At 32.4% G+C, this 25,443-nt stretch overlaps 1 long non-coding RNA gene across 1 annotated transcript in view; it reads left to right on the forward strand.

Moving 5' to 3' along the window:
• The window catches only part of LOC141419583 (uncharacterized), a 315,071-nt gene that overhangs the window by 109,992 nt on the left and 179,636 nt on the right, over positions 1-25,443 (forward strand). The window contains exons 2-5 of the long non-coding RNA XR_012444226.1: positions 7,489-7,539; positions 8,238-8,342; positions 11,978-12,187; positions 16,715-16,767. This is a non-coding gene — a long non-coding RNA (uncharacterized lncRNA). The remainder of the gene's footprint in view (positions 1-7,488; positions 7,540-8,237; positions 8,343-11,977; positions 12,188-16,714; positions 16,768-25,443) is intronic.

Consider the following 25,443-nt stretch of genomic DNA (forward strand, 5'->3'; position numbering starts at 1 on the left):
TTTTGCTATGCTGCCAGCATTTTAATCCCCACTACTTTTGCATTATCTATTCACACAGTGAAAAAAAATCATACTTTAGTATTTTTGTGGAAATAATTTTTTATTATTGTACTAGTGGTGCATTGTGATATTTACAAAAGTTCTTACAATATATCCTTGTTGAATTCATCCCTTCCACTGATCCTGTAGCAAGGGTTCTTGTTCCACTATTTGAAAACCATGTTTGGAAGTTAGAAAAGAAGGAAATCTTTGTGGGTTGGTGTAGCTGGGGAAGTACTTCTCAGAGCATGTGTGGCAAGCTGCAGTCTTAAAGGTTGAAATCTGGATAGGTGGCTCTGGGAAGGCAAGGCATTCCAAGCGGTGTCATTTGGATAAGTTGAGGTGTAATAACACTTGGGAGAACTAACAAGTAATTTGGTGTAAGATTACAGTGTAGAAGAAAGTTGGAGATAAACTACCTGAATAAGATGGGGTATACATAAGGAATCAGGCAATACGATAATGAGTGGTATGAAGATAAAAAAGTGAAAACTTCTGAACCTGAAAAGTATTATCAGGCAAAATGAAATGTTCAGTAAAATGAGAAACTCTGATTTTTTAAATCAAAACTTAATTTACATTTTTCAAAGATCTTATAAATTAGGTGGAAATGCAAACATGATTTTGCTAAATGGGAAGCACAATGACAAGCAGGCTTCCAATCAGCAGTATATTTCACAAACACTACTTTTACAGTCTTATTTAGTGGGTTTGCTTTAGTTTAATTTAATTCTCAATCTTCTGTTAGTCATGTTTGCAGAAACAAATGTTCTGAGATTATTGCTGACTCTTTTTCTTCTTCACTTGGGAGGATTTGTTTGTGCTGATGGCTTTCTCACTTTGTGTAGTCCAATGAAAGAATCATTGTTTTCTCTCAGCATGGCTCACAGATGGAATGTTATGAAGACAACTGTATATGTACTTTGCTCAAAATGAATACTGATTTGAGACAAAACAGAATGCTAATAGGCGTTATGGAGCACTTGAATGCAGTAATCATATTTGTTTATAAACAAGAGCTTTGGCAGTTTTGGGGGCCTAAGTGAAGAAGCCTACATACATTTTTAATTGACATTATTTTGACTGTAAAGTTTTGAAAGCAAGCAATATTTGTAAGCAAATTTTGTGTAAAATGTAGTTGTTTTATCTTACTAGTAAGTCAAATAAATTTGATTTACTTTCTTCCCCCCATACTAAACTGATAGGTTCATTGAATTCAGTAAATCAGTTTGTTTGGTTCATAAATGATTATCACTTCACCCTTTCCCTTTGTCTTTTTCCCTTTCTATTCAACAATAAAACTTCTTAAATATTTTTCAGCAATAACATAAACCCAAACTACTTAAGGTTTATATAATATTTTGGTTTTCTTTATTTATTGGTTTAAATTCCTAATAGGTTTTAGTGTCTGGACAGATCTCTACTGTTATTAAAAGAAGGAAAATGTATTTGTGAGTGTCCCTGAGAAAGGAAGAGGAAGAGAGAGAGAGAGAGAGTTTGTAATGTGTGAATCTCTTCAACTTTTTTCAGACATAGACTATTTTAGTAAAACATCACTGAATGGGTTTGAGAAACAAATATAATTGAACCAAATTAATAAACTCTTTTGAACAGTAATAATGCAATTAATTTAGTTTTTGCTCCGAAAACATTCTGTAAGCATTCAGTGACTATGAAAACAAACATCAATATCCAAACAAATAAGACAAATAAAGTAAAAAAAAAAAGGCAAAAACCTGTTTAATCTATCCAGATGTATTCAGTAACAATTTTAAACTGGAAATCCATTTATTTTTAAATTAATATGATTTTTCTTTTCACAAAAGAAGTGTCAATTCATTAAAGAAGTCTTGAATAATGTTTTACCTAATATTTTAACCTTACTATTAGATTTAAGGCGTGCATTACTATAATTCTGCTAATGTGAGAGTGTGCCTTGTCATTATAATGGAGACAGTGCTTACTTTTCCATGTCAGTGTTTAATCAAACTTCAGTTAACTATGACCCAACTCTCTAAAATGTCTTACTAACCTAGGATTGCCAAAGTTAGCAAATAAAAATACAGAATTTTCAACTAAGTTGATTAATTTTTAGTATATGTATGTCTCAGATATTGTCTTGTATTTTAATTTGCAATTCTATCTCCTAAAATTTAACATTGTTCTCTTTTTCAGAGAATAACAGGTGAAAATTTAATAAGTAACAACAAAAAAGCAAAACAAATGTTTATTTGGGAATTAGTAAAACACAAAAAACCCAAAAAATATTCTGGTCCTCTAGTCCACATTTATTATCTCACCTATGAACTAAATCAACTCATTGAATTCAGTGAACCCAAACTCTTCTGTACTTAATAATGTCTCCTGTACTGAATAGAGATAACTTGGTCCCTATCAAAGAGATTTTCAGAGCCCACTGGGGGTTTAGCCAGGCAGACCTGACTGCCACTGATTCTTAATTGTCAAATCCTTATCTACAACTCATTGTCTTTAAAATTAGAATAATACTTAACTATACTGGTAGTTATGAAAATAAAAAGAGGTAACATATATAGTGCTTGGCATGTAGAGAACGAAGTTACATTGAACAAACCTTATTGAGGCAAAAACCTTCAACCTAAGACATTTTAGACTGTTCTTTTTGTGGGATAAATAACAAATATAGACAAAGGAAGAATAGTAACAATGGAATCCCATGTATTTAATATCCAGATTCAATATTATTAACATTTTTCCATTTTCACCCTCTACATTTTATTCTGGAGAATTCTAAAATATATTCCCCCAAAGATATACTCTTACCCATGCATACTTCAGTATGTATTAGAAAAATTGCTAAAAATAAGCATTAAACTCCTTTCCAAAAAATATGACACATTGGAATCTCTTCCTTGAATATTTGAATATTCCAGTTAATTGGAGTACATTGTAAATTACATGTCCAAAGCAACTTAGTAGAGAGATGCTTGATTATAATTCAGCAGATTGGAAATGCAAAGACTGTTGCAAGATTAGTTTGCATAATAAAAGGATTCTTACTACCAAAAAATTGCAAGAAGTATCACAGAAACTTTAAACAAAATTCTCAGGAAATGAAGGATTTTTATTTGCTATCATAATTGTAGTTTTGCACCAGTGGGATAAAATTATGTACTTGGGGCTAACAGAATGCATGTTATTTTATGTTTGAAAGCCTTTAGTTTTTAAATGTGACTTGAAACCTGCATAACAATAAATGATCTCTATGAAAATAATTATTAAATAATTCTTCTAAGAGTATTTTTCCATCACCCCTATATGTGTAAACTTTAAGCTAAATGCACATTTATTGACTCTCACATAAAATTTAAAGTAAATATTTCCCTAATGCAAAAGTAAAAGTGAAAAATAGCATAAAAGCATATAAACCTTCTATTGAATGTGTACTGAAAATTAGGGATAAAATTGGGAGAGGCGGTACTGCAGAACTGGGAAATTTTTAACCAAATTGAACTCATTCAGTCTTATAAACTACAGTGGGAATAGAGAGGAAAATATGGGAGAGATTCCGATTCAGCCTTGGAATACATTTGCAAATTATACTAAAGTAGCTGGATGGGAAGAACAAAGATGATGTGAAGATGAATGCCCTCCACTGTACAGGCATATATATCACACATTTTATTGTTTTATATACTTTTTTTTCCTGTGCAAGAGGACTTCATGACTTTATTGAAGTAGCAAATCTGCCAGGTGATTTGTAGGTTGCTGTGGTAACTGTTTCTCATTTAATTCAGAATACACAAATGTAAATATGGCATACAAGTTGAAGGTATCAATGCCTAAGGGCAGCATATAAATCCACTGTCTATTTCAGCATCTATTTTCAGGATTTGTGCAGTTTTACTAACATAGGTTTGCAGCCAAATGCCTCATTTCTCCTCTCTTCTCTTTCATCTTATCTGGTGTAGTGCTGTGTACCCTTCTGACCCCCAGAGGTGAGGTGATAATGGAGAAGGCCTGGACAGGGAGAAGAGAAAGAAAGATTGATGAATTTCCCAAATAAACCTAATCGAAAAACAAAAGCTAGTTATATTTTATTCTTTGTTGTAAACATTCTTTAAACAGAGTGGAGTTGATTTTTTCCTTTTAAAATCAATGAGTGCTTTGTACTTTGGGAATTTGTTAGCTTCTAAATTCAATAGATTTGCATCACTAATGTAAGTCAAGTCATTTTCATGTGCTCAAATACTTTTGATTTTGGCATCTGAGCAGAATTTCCTGAGATGTGTATTTCATACATTGCAGGTATTATTGAACTGCCCAAGTGGAAATGGATGTCTTCTCCACTACCAGTTTCCAAATACAATCAGTATTTTATTTAAATATGTAAATTTCTTATATTTACATCAGATTGTTTTAGAAATGGAGCCTTTATGATCCTCTTTTCCTATTTGCCTCCCCACTCTATTTCAAAATTCTCTTCTGAAGTGTTTTTCCCCTTCACCACAGTGCTTGGATTTTGCAAGTAATTCATGAATGCAGCTAAAAACAGAAGCCTTTAACAGCTAATCTGCATTTTTGTTTCAGCACAATATCAATCTGACAGTAACAGTTTTGATAAGGTGCACTTTTTCCTGGGTGGAAAAAAGAAAAATAAATTAGTTTTGAACTTTTGTGATCTTGTATTATAAAGAATCTACAACAGACGCTGTATTCAAATCAATTGTCAAGGAGGAGAAGGATTAATAACTGTTGTACCATATAAACTTTTACATAACTGTAGCCTGAGGAAGGGCTGCAGTTTAAGATCTACTGCCATATTTCATTATGTAATTCTAAATAGAAGATGCTTTCCATTATAGGGAAAAAAGAAAAAATGAGTTTAGTTTCTAGATTTGTTTATAAAACTTATTTGAATTTTAATAGACTATTCCAGAATTTCCTTTATATGATTGAGAAATGAAAGCAGTCTCAGAGAAGAAAATTCTCAAGACTAATTTTGGAGTATAAGGTCAAAGGATAGATTCAGAAGCAGAGATACTACTTTTCAGGAGTAGTCATTATAGTAGATTACATGAGTTTCTGTTGCTTTAAAATGGATATGGCATTTTTTTTGTCTGAAAATCTTGAAAATTTCTACAAATACGGTAATTTTCATTGGCTGTGGAGTCATTTGCAAATGACTCCAAAATTGATACTGCTACTTTCCCTAGAAAGAAACTGAGTCAGAGACTGGCAAAATAACTGTTCCAAGATAATAACCCAGCTTACTGAGTTTGTCATATATTTTAGTGGTTGAATGAAAAAGAAACCCAGACTTTCAGACTCCTCTACTAAGCCACCATATTCTACTTCCTTCTTCTTTATGATTATGGCCCTTTCCCAGGAGTTCTAAAATAAAATTCACCTAAAAATTCTTAAGAACTTTTGCACAATAAAGACAAGAGAAATTCTTTGATGCTAAATACCACTAGAATGTGATTCAACATAGCAAAATCAACGGTGTTGATCATTGTTTTAAACGACAGATTGACGAAAGACATTGAAATATTCTAAACCATTTGTACTCAGCTTTCTCAAGATGCCTAAGCCTAAAATGCAGTGACAAGGCAATGCTTTAATATGGATTTTAGAACTAATTTCAGGGATAGGAAAGAGAACTATGCCTTAGGAGACTTTAAACTGTAACCCCTAATTAGTTGTGAGGCTTTGGGCAATTCCCTTCCCCTTGCTGACCTTAGATTTCTTATCTTTAAATGGAGAAAGTTATGCTAGAAGCAGTGACACTCCTTAAGGAGGTAGAGTGGTGGAAGTCATGAAAATCTCCAATGAAATTCAAGACCCCAGAAAACAAACAGCTATAGAGCAAAACCCACCCTCACATACCTTACACTCAATTTAACCAAAGATTTGAGACTTGGGGCCTCCCTGGAGCTCATACATAAACTCCAGTTTAAGAGTTCTGAAACATAGTCAGTTTTACCAAAATTGGTTGTGTTTTTTGACTTCAACTAAATAACATTTCTTTATTCTTGTTGTATACTAAAAAAGATGAATGCTTGTTCAAAATACGTGAAACCTGGCATGGACAGGGCCAACTAGGATTAGCTGTCCTTTTTGATGGTCTTCCATTCTTTATTAAGACCAGACTTCAGTCTTTCCAAGAACCTCTAAACATGTTTACAACCTGAAAAAATGCTGACTTTAAAATAGTAAACACAATGGTAAGAGCAAAATTTACACACAGATTTCTAAATAGTATAATATGTCAATTAGTAAACACCAATTTAATTCATAAATAACTATCTATGATTATAACAACATATTGTTTATAAAATACAGAATGACATTCTTTAAACCTTTCTAATTTGTATTTAAAATAAAATTAGAGACACTTCAATTGTTTGATCTGATGTGGGAAAGGGTTTCCAAGTCTAAGGCCGAAACAGTCTCAAATTACCTCTGGTGCAAAAATCTTCTATCCTGGAAAGGATAAGGTTTTTGTTTCAGGGCCTGAGAATTTTTTTCTTTGTTTTTTTATGTGGAAGTTGGGAGCAGTTGCAGGAGTAGGGAGACAGGTAGTGAACATTATTTTCTGGATCCTGAATTTGGGGCAGAGAGGGGTTGAAGGCCACCTAACGTGCAAGTAGCGCTGGGAGAAAACAAGAAACTGATGTTGTTTTAGAATCTCAATGTAGTGGTTTCGTTACTGTCTTTGGGTGTGAACTATTTAAAAATTCTTTATTATAAAACCTTTCAAACATACAGAGAAGCTCAAAGAATTATGTAAGGAAATAATATATATATATATATATATCACTACTTAAACTTAATAATCCTTAATATTTTTCCATATTTGTTTCATCTACTTTTTCTAAAGAATTTAAAAGATAATTTTAGACAGCATGACATTTTACCTGCAATTTTACCCATATGCTTCTTTACAAAATAAGAAAAGGACACCTTTAAAAAAATTATGCTACTATCATACTTCATAATGGACAAAAATTCCTTGTTATAATTTAATATTTAGTCCATATTCAAGTTTCCTAATTGTCCAGAAAAGGTTTTTAGTAACTTATTCATGTCAGTATTCTATTAAGTATTATGCACAGTTATTTTCTAATCTAATAGCCCCCAACTTTTTTCTTCTTTACTGAGCTGTTAAAGAGATGGGGACTATGCTTCTACAGAATGTTTGATCTTCTGGATTTAATTACTTCCTTTCTTTTGGTATTTAATTCATTCTTCATGTCTCTGTATTTCCTCTAAATTGAAAGTTAAGTCTAAAGGCTGCATATTATTTTTGGCAAGTATATTTCATAGGTGCTGCTTAATACTTCTTGTTGTACTTCATCAAAACAGACACACTATCTGGTTGTCTGTTATTCCTTGATGATGAGTGATTGTTGGTAAAAGTGGTAACAACTTGTTATATCTATTGTCAATATTTAATTTCCTTTGCAGCTAGCAAGAAGAATCATACTTTTGGCCATGAAGTTTTCAAAGGATGAAAGGGTAAGGATAAAAATTATTTGAAATGAGCCCCAAAATGTGGTTTATTACCTTGTTAATTATTTTCAAAGTTCTTTTTTCATTTTAGCTATTTAAGCCTGTTCTTTCTCCTTTTATACACCCTTACTCACACTCCTTGTGAGATATCGGCAAGTATCTGGTTTATTATTTTAAGAAATGCATCTACAATAAAAAGCCAAATACGTGGCTTTAATAATAAATGATAGGAAATTATCTAAAATCTATTATTTCAGGCAATTATTTTATTATAAAATAATGTTTTTAAGACCATGATGTATGGAAGAAATTATTTAAAAATTTAAAAATGAGTTTCTTTTAAAATTGCGTTTTTTCATATCGCATTATTGTCTTGACTTCTTATGAATACTTACATATTTTTCTCCAGCTCAGTTGTGGAAAAGCAGTCATGTGATTGCCATTATGTCTTTCTTCATATTTATATGCTATTTGTGCTGGTTTCTGTGGCCTAGGAAGAATTGCTAAAGCTGCAGGACTGCCGAGTTCAGATCTCTCTTCTGTGAATTGAGTTGCCCTACCAATTGAATAGTCACAAACAGTTGTTTTATTTAATGGGAAATGATTTTATTTTATAACAAACATCTGTAAAATATCACAAAAATTGCTGCTAATGAAATCGTTTTAATGACTGATTTTTAATAAATTTGCCTGCTTGATTGAAGATTTGAATGTAGAAATAAAAGAATCTGAAATTGCCATCTTGAGGAGTGAGGTCAGGTGAAGGTTAATCAAAGGAAGTGACAGTGAAATGGGATTCATGGCTTTTGGTAAGTTTTTAATCATTATATACACTCACACACATAGCATCATAGCATTGAAATAGGCTCTGTAGACACAATTTTATAAAATTATCAAATACTTTCATCTATGAAAACTTTCTGGAAATAGTCAGTGGCTGTTTTCCATATATACTTTGCTGAAACTGAGGATGTGAGTGAAGTGCCTTTAATTATGAGGTAGTTTAAAGTAAATGAGAATTGCCAACAAAAGGCATTTTTTAACAAGAGGAAATACTTCAAGTAGGTTTTTATGTATGCTCTTATAATATTTTAGTGATTAAAAATGACACATTAAATGTTAATTCACCCTCATTTTTACTGTTTTTAAAATCTTCTAGGTGAAAAGCAAAATTTAAATAAACCTAAAAATGTTGCTTTAAGATTAATGACCTTTCCTTTTATAAAAAAGTCTATTAAGCATATTTACTTTTTGCAGTAAACACTTTTGTTCTTTTACTTAACAGGATAGGATCAAGTGCAGTAACTTTACTACTGGTTGAAATAATTGTCTCAAAATAAGATAGAATTATTTTTCTTTTCATTAGGCTATGTACATTACTGTTTAGAGGTTTTTGTGGTTTGGGGGTAGGGAATTTTTCTTTTCCCATTTCTACCAACTGTATTGTCCCTGAAGTAGAGGAAAAAAAATTAAGCATTCATCTTAATATAGAAACTTGGAAAAGTAACTACTTTTCCACTCTCTAAAAATGTTACATCACAACCAGCTATATTAATTTTCTAGTGAAATCTTCTGAAGACTCTTTCTTACATTAACACAGATAACTGCAATGCAATTAATCTGAGAAACTTTGTAAACCTAATCAGAATGGATTATAAGGAAATTGTACTGAACAGAAATCTTTTCAAGTGAGACAAAAACTGATGAATTTCGCAGTTGTTCCTATTACAATTTTGTTGAAGTTCTTTTTCTGCAAAAATCTGTTTTCCCTTTTGATTTTTTCCCACATGTGGCACAAAATGAAGCTAATAAGAGGTACAGAATTGAGATGGCTAGTGTACTACAGCATTTCTAGAATTGGCATTTCTCTATATAAAATTCTTTGGCATATCATCTGGATGATGATACTGAAAATGGAGTGTTATAAAAGATTGTATTTTTAAATTTTGGGACACCAAATAACTGAGCACTTGTTAACTTAACAGTCTATCAATTTAGCAAAAAAAATCAAACAACCAACTGAAGGAAAACTATCCAGCTGTTACTACTGTTCAGAATATGGCTCTATAATTTATTTTTCTTTCATACAGGGGTGAAATAGAAATACTCTCTTAAAGAGAAAAGGCATTAATTAGAATATCTCGGTGTTATAACTATAACTTTTAAAGAAGGGAAGGTTAGCTAAAAACAAGTTTAACAAAAAATATCTAGGAGTCATTGCTACTTATTTTATGTCACGTGCTTGTAATTTAGGCCAGCGTTATGGAACTATGAATGACTCAAAATGAAATTAAAAACTGGACAGACAGGTTTTACTTGATAGCCAAAAATGTAATGCATTCTGAGGAATGTTTTCATAATTTATGTATCATTAATAATAGCATAGCTCATAAATGAAGATAAAACTAAATGAAACAGGAAAGTTACATCACCCCCGAGTTTGTTCTTTTACCCATAAAATAGAGCAAACGATATCTATTTTATAAGATTACTGTAAGGTTAAAATGGTAAGAAATAATTTTTAAATCCTACATCATTGGGAGTCTTGTTATATGTATAAAACTGGATAGTAAATTAAAGCAGTTGTCCAGAAAATCTTGGTGGAAAACCCACACTCTTCTTAGTTATTTGAAAAGTTTTAGTGAAATACTTGTGTCTTGAGTCAACTTTACATTTAACTTTCCTTTTCATACAAATACTAACAAAAATAAAATTTTGCTGGCATATAAAAATTCAAAAACTGCGAAATGCTTCTTTATACCTTTAAAGCTCTTAGTCTTACATAGGACTTAAAAGGGCTCATAACAGCCTGATAAAAGTATAATAAATATTTCCTTCTCTATAAAGTGAAGGCAATAAGTCCCCTTCATAGGACTATAGTAAGGATAAAGTAGCATAAAATATGTGAATGTGCTTTACTGATAAGAAGGTACTATAAAACGTGTTAACGATTTTTCCTTCTATTTATGCTCACTTTTGTACATGGAGAGAAAGTATCATGAGATACTGCCTCTTGAAAGAAGCCTTCTGGTGGTGGGCCTCAGTTTGAACTCAGGCAGTCACATTCACCTGGTTTCCCTTATGGCAAAATTAGGTGACTGCCATTTGGCTCACCAGGGTGATGGTTGCAATTTGTATTATTGAAAAGAAATGATGCTAATTGGCCCAGATGGAGATAAAATTTGTTGCCTTGTTCTCATTAGTGCCATGATTTAGCCAAAGGAATTAACCAGCCACAGACTGAGTGACCAAGCTACTAACATCCTATTATATGATTTTCCCACACTCTCTGCTTTCTCACATTTACATTTTAACTACATTAGAAAATAAGAATATATTTATGTACCTAAAGATTTTTCAGATTCTTAGGGGTCTGATAGTGAATCTTTAAGAAAGGTGTTTGCAAATGTGCATAAAAACTTTTTTAAAAGGTACAGTTTAAGAAACTTGGCAGTGTTTTCATATATATAAACCTCCCAAGTTTTACCCAGAGGGAAGGAGGAAGCCCTAATGAATTTTCATGCTTCTTGGAGAGCTAATGACAATATTTGTTGATGTGGGAATTCTTTTGGGAATTCTCCACTAGAAAACTCAACTCTTAGAGCTGGTGAAATTTGAAGAACTACTTCAAACAGCAACACTGTTGTGAAAAGAAACAAATGGGCAGTATCTGAGGTTATTTCTTACAGTATCTAAAATTAATTTACAGTAAAATACCTACTAACTAAGGGCTAATTTCTTTTAAATTTTAAAATTTTCTGAACTGGAAAATGAGCTCACCAGTTTCCTGCTTCAAATTTCTTTTTGTAAAACTGATCAAGCAGAAGGATAGATATTATCTGAAACGTAGATCCGGAAAAAAAACATTAACAATAATAAATTTTTTTCATGGTGCTCATTTAGAAATATGAGTGTAACAAGATTGTATGGATAGAAGATGCCTTCGCTTACAACCCATCTGTCCTCAATGGGGTCATCAGAAGGTCAGATGCTATGCCACCTTGGACCATTTAGCAAAAACTAAAGCCTTCAACTCTAGGCCTTCTTTTATGGAGATTGGTTTTCCTTTGGCAATAGTCCAAAGTGCTAATTCTATGGGTCGAAAGTCTTTAAACTAGAAAAAGAAAATTTATCTCGGCTACAAGTGGCTGATTAATTTGCCACTAGAGGTAGGTGAGACACAAGAAATGCTGCCATTTTTCCCCAAGGAAAAAAGGAACAATGGGACACTTAGACTGTACACTGATTGCAATAAAACATATGGTTTAAAAATTTTAGAGGGAGCTATAGAGAAAAAAGTATGCAAATTATATCCAAAGTGCTGTCTTGAAATTTATGATTTTTAATGTAAAAAATAGATTTTGTTAACTTTGTCATTATGCTATTCTTTGAGTAGTATTACAAACACTGAAAACATTTATGCTTTTGATTTTTAATTTTTCAGCTCCTGCAACATATGTTGTGACTAGGAAAAAGTTACCCCCCATGCACTAATGTGCACAGTACATCATTAATGCAAATGAAAATTTTTGCAAATATGTGTGACTTGAGATTTGGGGATTGCCACTCACTTATTTTGGCTTCAATGTTGACTTGACATAAATGGATTCAGTACTAGTGAAGGATGTAGCCTACTCAAAATACTAATCAACAGGTAATTCCATATGTCTCTGATGATGTAGAAGGAAACTGACCAATTTTGATCAAGTTTTGTAAATTTGGTTTGCTGTCAATGATGCAAAGGTAAATGTTGCTACAAAAAGTAAATGATAAGAAGCTGTAAGAAATATAATGGATTTTAGAGATTATCTAATTTAACCTGCTCATTTGATGGATAAGAAACTGAAACCCCATAAAAGTGGACATGCCATTACAGAAACAAGAGGTTATCAGCATGTAGTTTCACAGACCCATGGCTCCTTTTACTGAATTATGCAGATGTGTATAGTTTAACCCTTTGTCCTATCTTCAGCCACCTTACCCATTATCAGTCAATTTGCTTGCTTGCATTGTTAATAAACAAAAGGAGTTTGAAAAATTTATAGTTCAAAATAATAGTTTATTTGCCTCTTATGAATACAGTCTCTTTTTTATAGATTCAGAGAGTGCTACAATTGGAAAAAACTTAATCCTGCCAGTGTAAGGAATCTATTTTTCACTATACTTATCAGGAAATATCTTAGCTTTTGCTTGGACACCTTCAGAATTGGGAGCTCAGTTTTTTAGACAAGAAAGCCTATTTACTTGTTTGATGATATTGTTAGAAAGTGTTTTTAAATATTAAACTGATATTTTATTTATCCCTTCCTGACTGTATCGTACAGAACAAATTTAATTCTCATTTCATATAACAGCATTGCAACAATTAAGAAAATTTAATTATATCCCTTCTGCCTTCTAATTTCTCCCAATTCTTTCTTTGGAGAATCTGGCCATTTCCAGATCCTTTACGATCCCATGGATTCTTGCTAAGTGCTCTCCAGTGATTCAACACTCACCTTAAAAAATGTATCATCAATGTTGATGACAGTAGAGATTTATTCTGTACAGTACAGAATGCAGAACTTTTGGCCAGAGATACATGTCTGTCTGCTATGGCCTATCATTATTTTGAGTGCTTACTATGTGTCAGAAACTGCTATACACTTTATATGTTAGCTAATTAAATCTTCAACATATTAACTGTATCACATAGGTGTTTTCAATATTTCTATTTCATAGATGATGACATTGGAAACTATTGATGTAGGCTATTTAAGTGCTTATAGCTAATAACTTGCAGATTTGAACTCAAGCTTCTTTAATTCCATAGTGGGGTATAAACTGTTACTTCTTGCTCCCTTCCTTACCACCTAAGTAACTTATTTGCCTACCCCTCTACTGTTGATTTATTTTCATATTGTGCATAATCTTGAAACCTTCTATTTTATATCACCAACAATTGAATTTAGTCTGTACTTATACAATTCACTTTTTGGTGAACATTAGTAGAGAACTTACAGTTCTAGTCCTTTTTCATCTTGTCAGGCTTGGTCAAATCTTTCATATTTTTGAATCCTGCTTTATCTTTCACCTTTATATCAATCCATTAACAATTTTGTTTAAATTATCTATACATGTTGAAAAGGACAGAAAATTACTTCTAGGTTAGTATGAATTCATGAGTTCATATTATTTATATGCAATTCTTGAGCTGTGTGCAAACTCACTTAATGATACATCATACGATGTATGTTTTCCATCTCATTCATAAGGATAATATGGAAAACTATGATGTATCTTGCTAAAATAAAGCTACATTATATCTATAGCATGCTCCATTAATTAAACATTAATTTATTGAGCATGTGTTAGACAAAGATCTTACACAAAGATAACTGTTGCCCTTAAAACACCCACAGTCTTATAAAGAAAACAATAGTGTAATATAACTGACAGAAATGTACACTACATTTTAAAAGAAATTCATATGCTATTTTGATGATTCAAGGGACTATTTCTAGTTTTTGAAGAGAAGTGGAATTACTATTAAACAAAGGGAAATTTACTTAATTTTGGGATTGCGTATTAGTGAGCAAATGCTAAATCTTGATGATCATTTCAAGTTCAGTTAGAAAATATAAATCATTAAATTTTTTTTTTCTCTCAGAAGAATCACTTGCTGGATATTTGATAATTTATTGTAGAATAAATCAATTTGTTAGGCATAATACAAATGAATTTAAGACACAGTTACTCTGTGTTCTATCCAAAAATACAATCTTTTCTCATTAGACTTGGGAGAACTAGCTACTTCAGGACTTTTCTTTTCCATTAGCATCAGGGAGCATTCCCTTTTCTTTATGGGTCATTTACATCATAAGGGATTACTTTAACAAAACTCTACATTTTCTAATTTGGCTTCCTCACAGAACGCTACTGCTTCTCACAGGGGCCCATAACCTTTTGTTGTTTTGAATATTTAAAAAACTCTTTAACACACAGAACAGAATAATTGAAAAACCCAGCTACACTATGTTTTCCTCCAACATGCATAAAATCTTTAAAAATAGAGTCTGTGTCTGAATGGTGCTAAAACATCTGCTGAAATCTGTCTTGTTTTTGTTATATAGATATAATGACCATATGCCCTGAATCTTCCAGGCCAGTTCTAATTTCAATTTTTTTGTCCTACTGTTCCTGTAATTATACTCTAATCTATATGAGAATGTGTCCTAATTCAAGTGTAGGAAATTGTATCTGCTGACTTTACAGGTAAAATACTTTTAGGATTGGTGGAGTTGCTTAAATGAGCCAGATGTTTTGATGCCATGTAGATGAAACCTAGATGTCATTAAATTCTCATATGTTGCTCTTTCTTTTTATTCAGCTCTCTTAAACCTAGTATGTTGTTTGTGAACTCATAAGGAAAGTGAAAGTTTAAAAAAATTTTCTTTGTAACATTAAAGTTTATTGGGTTCATAATAAGCAATAAGATGTAGATAAACATATTTAAAGAAAATATTGGAAAACACAATGGCTAAGGCACAATCACTCTGTATGTGTTCCTTCAGGCCCCACAAAAGCAGATCATTATATTGGTGCAAATAAAAATTATTAATTATCGAACATGTTTTCTACTTATCATCAGCTACTAATGTCTTTATAACCAGGAAAACAATCTTTATGTAATTCAATAGAAAGGGTTACATAAAACAAGAGAAGGTTAGGAGTTGAGTTTACAGTAAGAAAATAATCAAAATTGGTGCAAGGACAATGGAATAATATTCAATCATAAAAATGATTAAATCCTGTCATTTGAGAAAACATGGATGGAATTATATCACATTATATTCAGTGAAATATGCCAACACAGAAAAACAAATAGTGCATGATCTAAAAAAATTGATTTCATAGAAGTTGAGAGCAGAGTATTGGTTGCCAGAATTTGGGGAGAGCAGCAGGTCAGATTTAGTAAATGAGTGCAATGTTACAGTAGATAAAGGAATCAGTTTTGGTATTCTACTGCAGGGTTGAGTGATTATAGATAGTAATAATATAATGTACATTTCCAAAAAACTAGAGTATAGGATTTTGTGTTTTAACTATAAAGAAATGGTGTTTGAAATAGATGTTTACCCTGATGTGAACATTGCACAATGTATATATATATTGAAAAATCACATGCCACTACATACATATAAATAGTTTTATATGTCAAAAGAAGCAGCTAGAATCTGGGCATGATGGTGCATACTGTAATTCCAGCTAATTCTTGGAAGGCAGAGGCAGGAGGATCAGGAGTAAACATCCACTCTGGGCAAAGTTAGGGGAGAACCCTATTTCTAAAACTTTCTAAAACAAAGTACAAAATAAAGGCATGGGTGCAGGCTCAAATAGAGGGTCACTTACCTAGTATGCAAGAGGAAAAGGAAAAAAAAATAAAACACTTGGAGATGAGGCGACTCAAAAGATAGGAGGAAAAATAAGTAAATATAATATTATCAACAAAGAGATGAGAGTGATTGAAGAAGAGCAGAAAGGTCAAATTTGTTAAAATTCTCCTAACAAGTAACATAATAATTACACATCCACTGACTTTAGACAGGCACTGTGCCACTTGAGCTATGCCTTAGACCAATAAAGCATCATACTCTTTTCCCGTGATACTGGGCTTTAACTTCAAGGTCTCACACTTGTCAGACACTCTATCAATTCAGCCACACCCCTAATCCTCCTTCTGGTTTTAACAGCAAGATTTGTCAAGATAATTTTCTTTGGAAAAATGGTGATGGAACCCAGATTGGAGAAGGTTGAAAAGTGAGTAGAAAAGGAAAAGAAGAAACAAATATGTGCAGCTTAAAAAACAAAACAAACAAACAAACAAAAAAAACAACAGGAAGATTCTCTAAAGAAAAATAGGCCTAGAATAATGAATTAAGGAAAGGAAATGTAAATTATATCTTAAAGTTTCTACGCTATATCAAAAGGTTTACTTAACATTGTAGTCATTGGCATGAAGTTATGGTCTTTAAGTGGTCACTTGGTTACACATGCAAATGAAAAATGATTATGATACCAAGTGCTTATTAGTATGTATTATTTGACAATTCTTTGGCCAAAGTTCTTTGCCCTAATTACTTTATTTAATCTTTACAACACCTTATGGGTAGATAACATTAGTATCATTTTCATTTTACAGATGAGAAAACAAGGAACACAAAGAAAACTAGTTACTTGTCCAAGACCACTCAGGTACAAAATGGCTACAGGTGGCTTCTGATTTCAAACAGTTTGGAGCTAGATTCCATTTTACTGTACGGTACTACTATGTATAGAAACTCCAAACCCATGTAACTTCTATGTGACTCACATAAGTTCTTGATAACTATTTATTTAATGGATGAGGGTGAATAAATTAATATGTATATGAGTTAAATTTGTAGCACAATTTGACTATGTTATGAAGAAGAAAACTGGATAATTATCCATTACACTTAGTCAATGTTAATGATTAATAACCAGGCCAGGATAAACACTCACTTTGGACTTAATAATATCCTCTTTTTCTGAGTTTCTCTTGTGATTAACTAAATTATATATCGATTATTTCCTAAAACAATTCTTAAAGAAGAAGGAATAATTTTGGATTAATTCAGTGTCTAACTCAACACCAATATTAAATTAAATTATTCTGCATTTCAAATTATTCTGCATACCAATTCAATCTAAATTTATTACTAAAGACACCACAAAATAAGAATAAGAGGAAGCTAAAGTGAATAAAACATCTGTAATACAACCACTGTCAAGGGATATGGGTTAAAGGGAATCTAGGGACAGAACACTAGACTTTTCAGACTAATACAAAGGAAGAACTGCTCTGTATTGCATAATTCAAGCTTTGCATCTTAATGTGTATGTGTGTGTGTGTGTGTGTGTGTGTGTATTTCTGTCCATCTGTGTGGGGTTTTCTAGTTTGTCAGTGATCAGTATTATTATGAGTTAGCTTATTTCCTTTATTATTTTATAGTGGAATGAATTAGCTCTAAAGTCTACTTCACATTGGCTGAGTACAGATGCAGGTATCTTTCCATTTACAAAAAGAAATTACTCTATTGGAACAGAATTTCCAGAAGAGTTCTCTTGGTTTCTGAGAAAAAGGTAAGCCTAACAATAATGCAATTAGAGTCTCCATGATAAGATAGCTAAGTTTAATCATAGACTTTACTTTGGGGTCTAGATGAGATTGCCTCAGAGAAGGAATCTACCTCTCTATATGTACGTTGAATGTATTCTTTCTTTCTTTCTCTCTTCTCCTTTACTAATCACTTATTTTAATTTATATTTTCATCTTCAAAACAAGGGAACAGACTAATATGAAATTTGGATAATGCATTCTTGTTTTATCAAGAAATCAGCTAGGTTTTATTTCATCAGATCAGTAAGAGTTCCACAGTTGCATTTTCTTTCTATGTTTTTTCTGCCTCATTTTTGAAGATAGGTTAGACAATATTGTACCAATGCTTACTTGAAATAAGTGACCAATATTTAGTTTCAATGTAGAAAGAAATTGAATTATTTCTTTCTTTGCTAATTATGCTTTCAAAAAACAACTAGCAGCAAAACATCCCTTTTACTGAATTTGGTGTTTATGTATAAATACATATGTTTTCTTAAATGGTTGATCATTATTCTTTCTATATACATTTAGAAGTGAATAATTTTTGAGAGATTCTCATGTTCTGATATTAATCTTTCTGTTCTTTTCTGATTTTGCAATTTTTTGTATACTGTATGTAAGATCAGTGGCCTTAGATTTTTCTCAGTATAGCTGCATTAGCATTCAGCTGTGAGTATATCTAAAATAAGTATTAAAACCAACCTTGCATTCTGTTGTCATGGATGCAGCACAACCCAATACTGGTGACACTATACCATTAGTCTTTGTACAGTCTCATTTTTATCTACCAATTTTAATTACATGTAAAATTCAATCCCTATACTAGAAACCTTGCTGTTTATATGATATCTGAGGCACAAAATACTAAAATCCTTTAGCTATTTTTGAATCTAAGAATAATTTTGAATGTTCTGTTTTTTAAAAAACATTTGTCACTACTAATCATGAGAATCAGAAACAAAAATCCTAAACATGTAGCTTTTCCTAATGGAATATTTTTTTCTTGAGTCACTCAGTGTATATTTTCTTCTGTGTATGAAGAGAGGTAGTAGTATTCTATAAATAATTAATAGAAATTTCATGTAGTTTTTAAATTTGTAGAGAACATTAACAGTTTACATAGAATTTTTTCATTAAAAACTATGTTGTCAGTTCTGAAAAACATTTTTTTCAGAATAAATACATGTTTGCTTGATGTAACTAATCTTTCTAGTGGAAGAAATTGGTTGCAAGAATGCTTGCTCCAGACCTTATGACCAAACGTGGACCTTGCAAAACAATACACAACTTTGTAAAAGGCAGGGATTTTAGGATTTATCAAGAATTTCATTTTTATTACTTAATAACAAAAAGTATACGTAAGAACAAAGTAAATGAACTGGTGGATTGCCAAATACATAGATGTTGCCTAGAAAGTGTAGTGCCCAAAATGTTCTCTTCTTTATGTATTTGTTCTTATTGTGAGTAAAATATCTTTTCTCATATTGTTGCATAAGAAAAGTTTGTCCTTTTATTTTTTTCATAAAACAATTGGCTTTTCACTTTAAAATAACAAAGAGATCTCCACGTGGCAAAAACAATATTTTTCTTGTTTGTAATTTAAAATCTCAATCTGAGTTATTATGGCACGAAAGAAAATTTTTATGTGCTACTCCATGCCACCTCTATAACACTTCTCAATACTCTTTTATTTAATGGCCATTTTCCATATAGTTTAAAATATAAACTGAACATAAGAGAATTTTAAAAGCAACTTCTGATGTTATTTTTGGTACATTAGTAATAAGATATTTTGATCCTATGTAATTAAATTTGCCTTCTCTTTTTCAACAATTTAAGCTAGAAAACTTGGCTTTTTTGTTGTGATTACAACACAAGTCTATTACCTTATTTACATAGAGACAGCTCAGATTGTGTATTGTTTTGGCTAAGAGTGACTATTAAGGGGGAGATTATTGGGTAGAGGAAATCTGTGCCCACTCATAGTGGGCAAACCACAAAGCTACATGCATCAGTCAGCAAAAGCAGGGATCAATATTATGGAGTGAGAATTAAAGAGTCAAACACTCAAGTGTCTACTGTATCTGCCTGCTGCTAGACAGTGAAGCATGGAGAACAGGATACACCTCTATGGATGGATAGCTTTCCTTATTAAAAAAACACAGTGGGAAGCACAGTAGGGGAACCTACTAAAACAAGGCTTTGTAGTAATTTCTTTGAAAGAAATTTCCCAAGATAGCAACTTGAAAAGCTTTTAATCTTATTACTAGCTAGAGTATGCTTTGCATTAGGTGGTATTTAAAAACTCCATTAGTTTGCAACAGATCTGGTAGAGTTTGCTAAACTATTCTCTTTTTAATTTTTTTCCTTATAAAACATTTGATATCCAGACTTATTAAAATGCATATGTATTTGTGAGCCTGAAACCCTTTGAAAAACTTTCTCAATGATATATTAGCTATTTTTATTTGGGATGAAATATTTGACTTAGAAACTGACATAATGGCATGACTGAATAAAATGATGAACTTTCATGGCTGCATTTAATGCTTTATTCACTTAATGTCTCACATGTTTCATCAGGTGAATACTGAAGGATACAATTTAGCATCCCTTCATTCCTTGCAGTGTATTTGAGATTCAACCATGTTGTCGTGTTTACCAGTGTTTGCTTCTTTTTATTGTTGAGTAGAATTCCATTTTGTGAACATACTAGTTTGTTTATCCTGCTGTTGATAGATACCTGGGCTATCTCTAGGTTGGGGGGCAACTAAAAATAAACCTATGAATATTCTCCTACAAAAAAAAAATTTAGCATCCTTTTGATTCTTATAAACTGCCAAGAACACTTAACTGCTATAAATGTATCTCATTTCAGAATATTCACCTCTAATATTTGAAAAGTTATATACCAAATTCTACTTTTAATGTCTGTTCACATCTTGAAATAGTTTTTGTGTTATTCTATTGAGTATAAGTATGGGTTGTATTTTGGGGATTTTTTTCCCTTTGAACTTGAGTGAATCTGTTAGTGAATGAATTGAGAAATTACAATCTAGATCTATTAAAAGAATGTTTTACAAATTGTAACCAATTGGTGGAGCACAGTTGAGCACCCTGTGGTTATTTAATATTCCTTAAATGGATCTCTAGTAATGTGACCAATGTTTTCTAATATAAATGATTATACTTACATACATTATAATTTTAGACAAATGTTAAGGTTTTAGTCACAGCAGACATCAAATGAAAACTGATATAATTTGGAGCAAGTTAATCACAGATAGATTCAGAGATCTTTGATCCAAAATTCAAACATACAATGTCACATTAAAATTCTTTTTAGACTGCTTTTACTTAATTGTAGATTTATAGTTTGACCTCAAGATCAGAGACCTGTGGTACTTTATAAAACTAACAAAAAGAGAACATAATAAAATTTAACTTGACTTGGTAATGAATAATATATAGTGCAGTAATAGGAATATACTGTCTTCACTAATCTTGATTTTCAGCAGTTACACTTTAAAATTGAAATTCCCCTGTTGAGTATCCCTATTTTAAAAATAGTCACAGAAAATCTATATGGTGAATAAGGTGTTTGTGAATTAGTTTTATGAAAAGGAGCCACAAGAATATTTCATAAATATAAAATGTAAGAGAAAAATATTTAAAAATTAATTTACCCATTGCCTTCTTTTTTAGCACAAAGATATTTTTATCATATTGGTACTAATTTTGTAGGTTTTTTTTTTATTTAGAGTAACAGTTCTAAAATTTGGTGATAAAAGTTTTGGTTTCATTCATTATATTTGGTCATTTTTCAAGCAATTTAACTCTGCAAATTTATTCAGTTATTACAAGAAAGAGCATCTAAAGTGACAGGATTATGTATTGATACTTTCTCTGCATTTTGCCTAATTGTTTTTTAACTGTTTGGAATTGTATTAGAAAAACTTTCACTATTACTTTGGGTATGTTCTTTAGTGTTAAGAATAAAAGCTCCTGATTTAAAGTAGAAGGGCTTGATTTTTCAAAAAGGGATGATCAATGCAACTCAAAATTTAATTATCACTTTTACTGAGGATATTATAATATGCCACACTTGAAAATACATATATTTAAATTACTAAAAGTCAAATTTCCATGGTTTTTAGTAGTCCTAGATTCTAAAAATGCAGAAGGGTAAATCAAATGGTTATTCTTAATGGGATGATATTTTTATCATAAAACTCATATACCCTCCCATTTTAGTAGTTTTTTTAACCATAGCATAAACATTTGTATGAACTTTAGTAGTTACAAGATTTGAATGCAAACATTTACATTGTTGTTTAAGAAACAGAAATATATCTTTAAATTTGCCTTTTAAATTAAGCATCATGAAGAAATTTAAGACAGCTTTCATGTTACTAATATAATTGCTACTTTTAACAAATGTGCTTTGTGGGTCTTTTAAGATCATCTGAAAATAAAGTGTTAGAAACATGGGTTATTTTCTTGACGCGAGAGTGCACACACATTTCTACATTTCCAAAACATCAATGTTACTGTGGAGGAAGAGTACATTTCAATATTATATGCATATGCTATAAATATGATCAGATCTAATTTAATTTGTTTTATATATATTTCAGAGAGATTAAAGAATTTCTGCAGGGCAACAGTTAATCTATCCTTAACTGAAGCTTTACTTTTGCAATCCATCCAGTGCTTCGAGTTCTGTCATTGATCTATGATTTATGTGCTTTAAACCACCTCTTGGCTGCAACACTGGTTTCTGTCAAAGATGCTGAGTTGAATACTAATTACAAGATCAAATTTATGCTGTTGGGCTAAGCAGTTGAATGAGTACTCTGTGAAGGACTCCCTTCTTCATCCCTGCCACATTTGAACCTTAGGGAAGTTTTGTCAAAGAAAAGGATAAGAGAGGAAAGAAATGACTCAAAGAGAAAAATTCAATATATTTTAGTACATTAAGTAATTGTTTTTGAATTACATATATGTAGTCATGGATGGAAATATGGTTGTGCAGATAAAAGACATAGAATGTATATTTATTGGCTCATTTTTTTCATTTTTGTGTGCATTTTTATACATAAGAACATAGACTATGACTGTATGTAAAATCCAAGTTAAATTAATAGCTCAGATATGCTCCACAGAATAAAACAACTTTCATTATTTAACTCTACTCCAAAATTTTCAGTAAACCAAGTATTCAGCTATAGATAACAAATTACTTTATTGGAAGGGAGAGTCAGTTTTTCGAGGATTAAGAAATATAGGTAACTGAATAGTTTTTTTTTTAACCCATAGTGGTGGTATGCAAGTGGGAGAGATTTTGTACTCTAGCTGATATTTGGCAATATCTGAAGACATTTTTGGTTGTCACAACTGGGATGGCAGGATGCTATTTGGCATCTAGTGAGTAAAGGCCAGGGATTCTGTTAAGGATTCTACAATGTTCTACAATGTACAGCACAATTCCCCATGACAATGAGTATTCCAATAGTATATGTCAAGCTGACAATATTGAAAATCTTGGTCTAGAAATACCACACACCTACCTGCAAGCTCCCAGGTACTGCTGAATATTTGACAGTAATTGGCACTTTTCCCTTTATCAATAAAAGTCATATTAAATAACTGGGCCAAACAAATGGCAAAACTGTAGTGGTAGGACATAGCTGTGACCCAGCAGCACAATTATAGAAGAGAGATCCTCTAAAATGTGACCTTTTCAGTTTCAGTGTGGCTTTTGACTTTATTATTTTTTTAAAGAAAATACTGAATCTCTCCTTCCTCATATGGATATTTATACCAATTCTAGTCCTTCCTTTCCTTGCACTCACCCAAATACACATTTATGCATTGTTGGTATCTGTATCCACTTCTAACTTGGTGATCTGGATACTTATATGCAGATGGATGAAATTTTTTTAGGTGTATTGTAATTCATGTCCATCATACAGTTCAAGCCCTCTTGAAGTGATGGGTATTTATTCTTGAGACAGTTGCACTATTTAACCAGGTCTTTTGTTATTCCTTCAATAATAAAATACATGTTAGATTCAATTCATCATACAAAATGTATAGCTAAAGTAAGGTCATAATTTTTACATTAGAATAAAGGTCACTTGAATGTTCTGATTGGTATGTTTGTACGTGTGTGTTTCAGTTTAAGAATGTGTATTGATATTAAACTTTATGTTCTAAAATCAGGAACTATCAGACACATCTTTGATAAGGATGGGGATGCATTATTTGCCAAAATGAAATAGAATGAACTAGAAGGAAACTGAAGCAGAAATTGTAAGGTACTGCCGAATAAAGACCATGCCACGTGTGGAAAGGAAAGATTTATTAATCCAGACTGCGGGCTGTCACTGTCGGGTTTAGAGTGAAGCAGCTTGGCTGAATTGGGTAGTGGGCTTTATAGGAGGGACCTAGCCATGGGGGTGGGAGAGAGTCTCTGGTCTCTGATTATCTGCGATCATCAGATGGAACAGGTCGACATGCCTGGCTAGTTCAGTAACTGGAAGTTCCTGAGTTGTTTTGCAAGCTGAGAAACAATCAGGAAGGGAGAAACAAGATGTCATCATTCAGGGGGTCTGGTTTTAAGGTAGCCTCGGGTCCTTCCACCCATCCCAAGAATGCCAGGGACCTAATATTCCAGCCTTTTGTTGGTATTATGGGCGCTGATCAATCTGATAGATCTAGCTGCTTCATGCTGAATGGGGGCATTGTTAAAGGGGGTTCGGCTGGAATTTGGAAATTTGTGAGATCCCCAGGAGCAGAGGATGATGGTTTGTCCCAGGCTTCATTTGCAGACAAGGCCAGTTATTGGGAGAAGGTTGTAGTAGCATCTGGTGGGAAGTCTACTGAGTTCCCTGAATGATCCTGGAGGCATCTAGGGTTAAAGAGCATTTTCCTGGTTTAAGGGTTTGTATTTCCATAGCATCATCACATGTGCAGCTGTTTTTCTTTCTATAGTAGCCTCTATAATGGACCTAATAGATCATATAATCAAGGGAAGGAAGCAGGGAAGTATTATGCACACTCCCAGAATTAGGCCCACTGCCCCCACCAGTGTTTTAAATCCACCTATGGCAGAAAACCATCCTCCAAACAAGTTATTAGGATCCCAGTTTTTCCAAGTTTGGACGGGGACATGGGCAAGCTTTGTCATTCCCTCAGTGATCTCCTCTATGGCTTTTCCTTCATCATCAATCTGTAGGCAGCAGTTGCTCAGGTTAAATTTTCTACAAACTCCTCCCTCAGAGACTAGCAAATAGTCCAAAGCCAAGTGGCAGGACCATAGTACTGGATGATTCACTCAAGGGGCCATTCATCATCCTTCCAAGTGCCTATTTGTAAGGCTCCCCATTTTTTTCTATTTAATCTTTGTTCATATATGGGGACTCCCAGATTTTCACCTTGTTCAAAGGGGAGCAAGAAGAAAGATGGTCTGATGGAGCCCAGCACACAAGACCTAAACCAGTTTCTAGGCAACACTGTATAGGCTTGCCTTCCACAGATCCAATACAGCCCCCTGGGAGCCTGCCAGTTTATATCTGCAGTAAGATTGTCCCATGTTGTTTTGAGATTAGAAAAGTTGGTCAGTGGGTGAGGCTGGGGTTCTGTATGGTTTGGGATACCCCACCACTGGGTCTCTTGGACTGTGTCATTGTAAAACTTCTGTCTTAGACAAGTTAGGTCCCCCACTAGGGTGGAGAATTGTCTTC

The sequence above is a fragment of the Castor canadensis genome, chromosome X (genome assembly GCF_047511655.1).
Source record: "Castor canadensis chromosome X, mCasCan1.hap1v2, whole genome shotgun sequence".
Classification (NCBI taxonomy): Eukaryota; Metazoa; Chordata; class Mammalia; order Rodentia; family Castoridae; genus Castor; species Castor canadensis.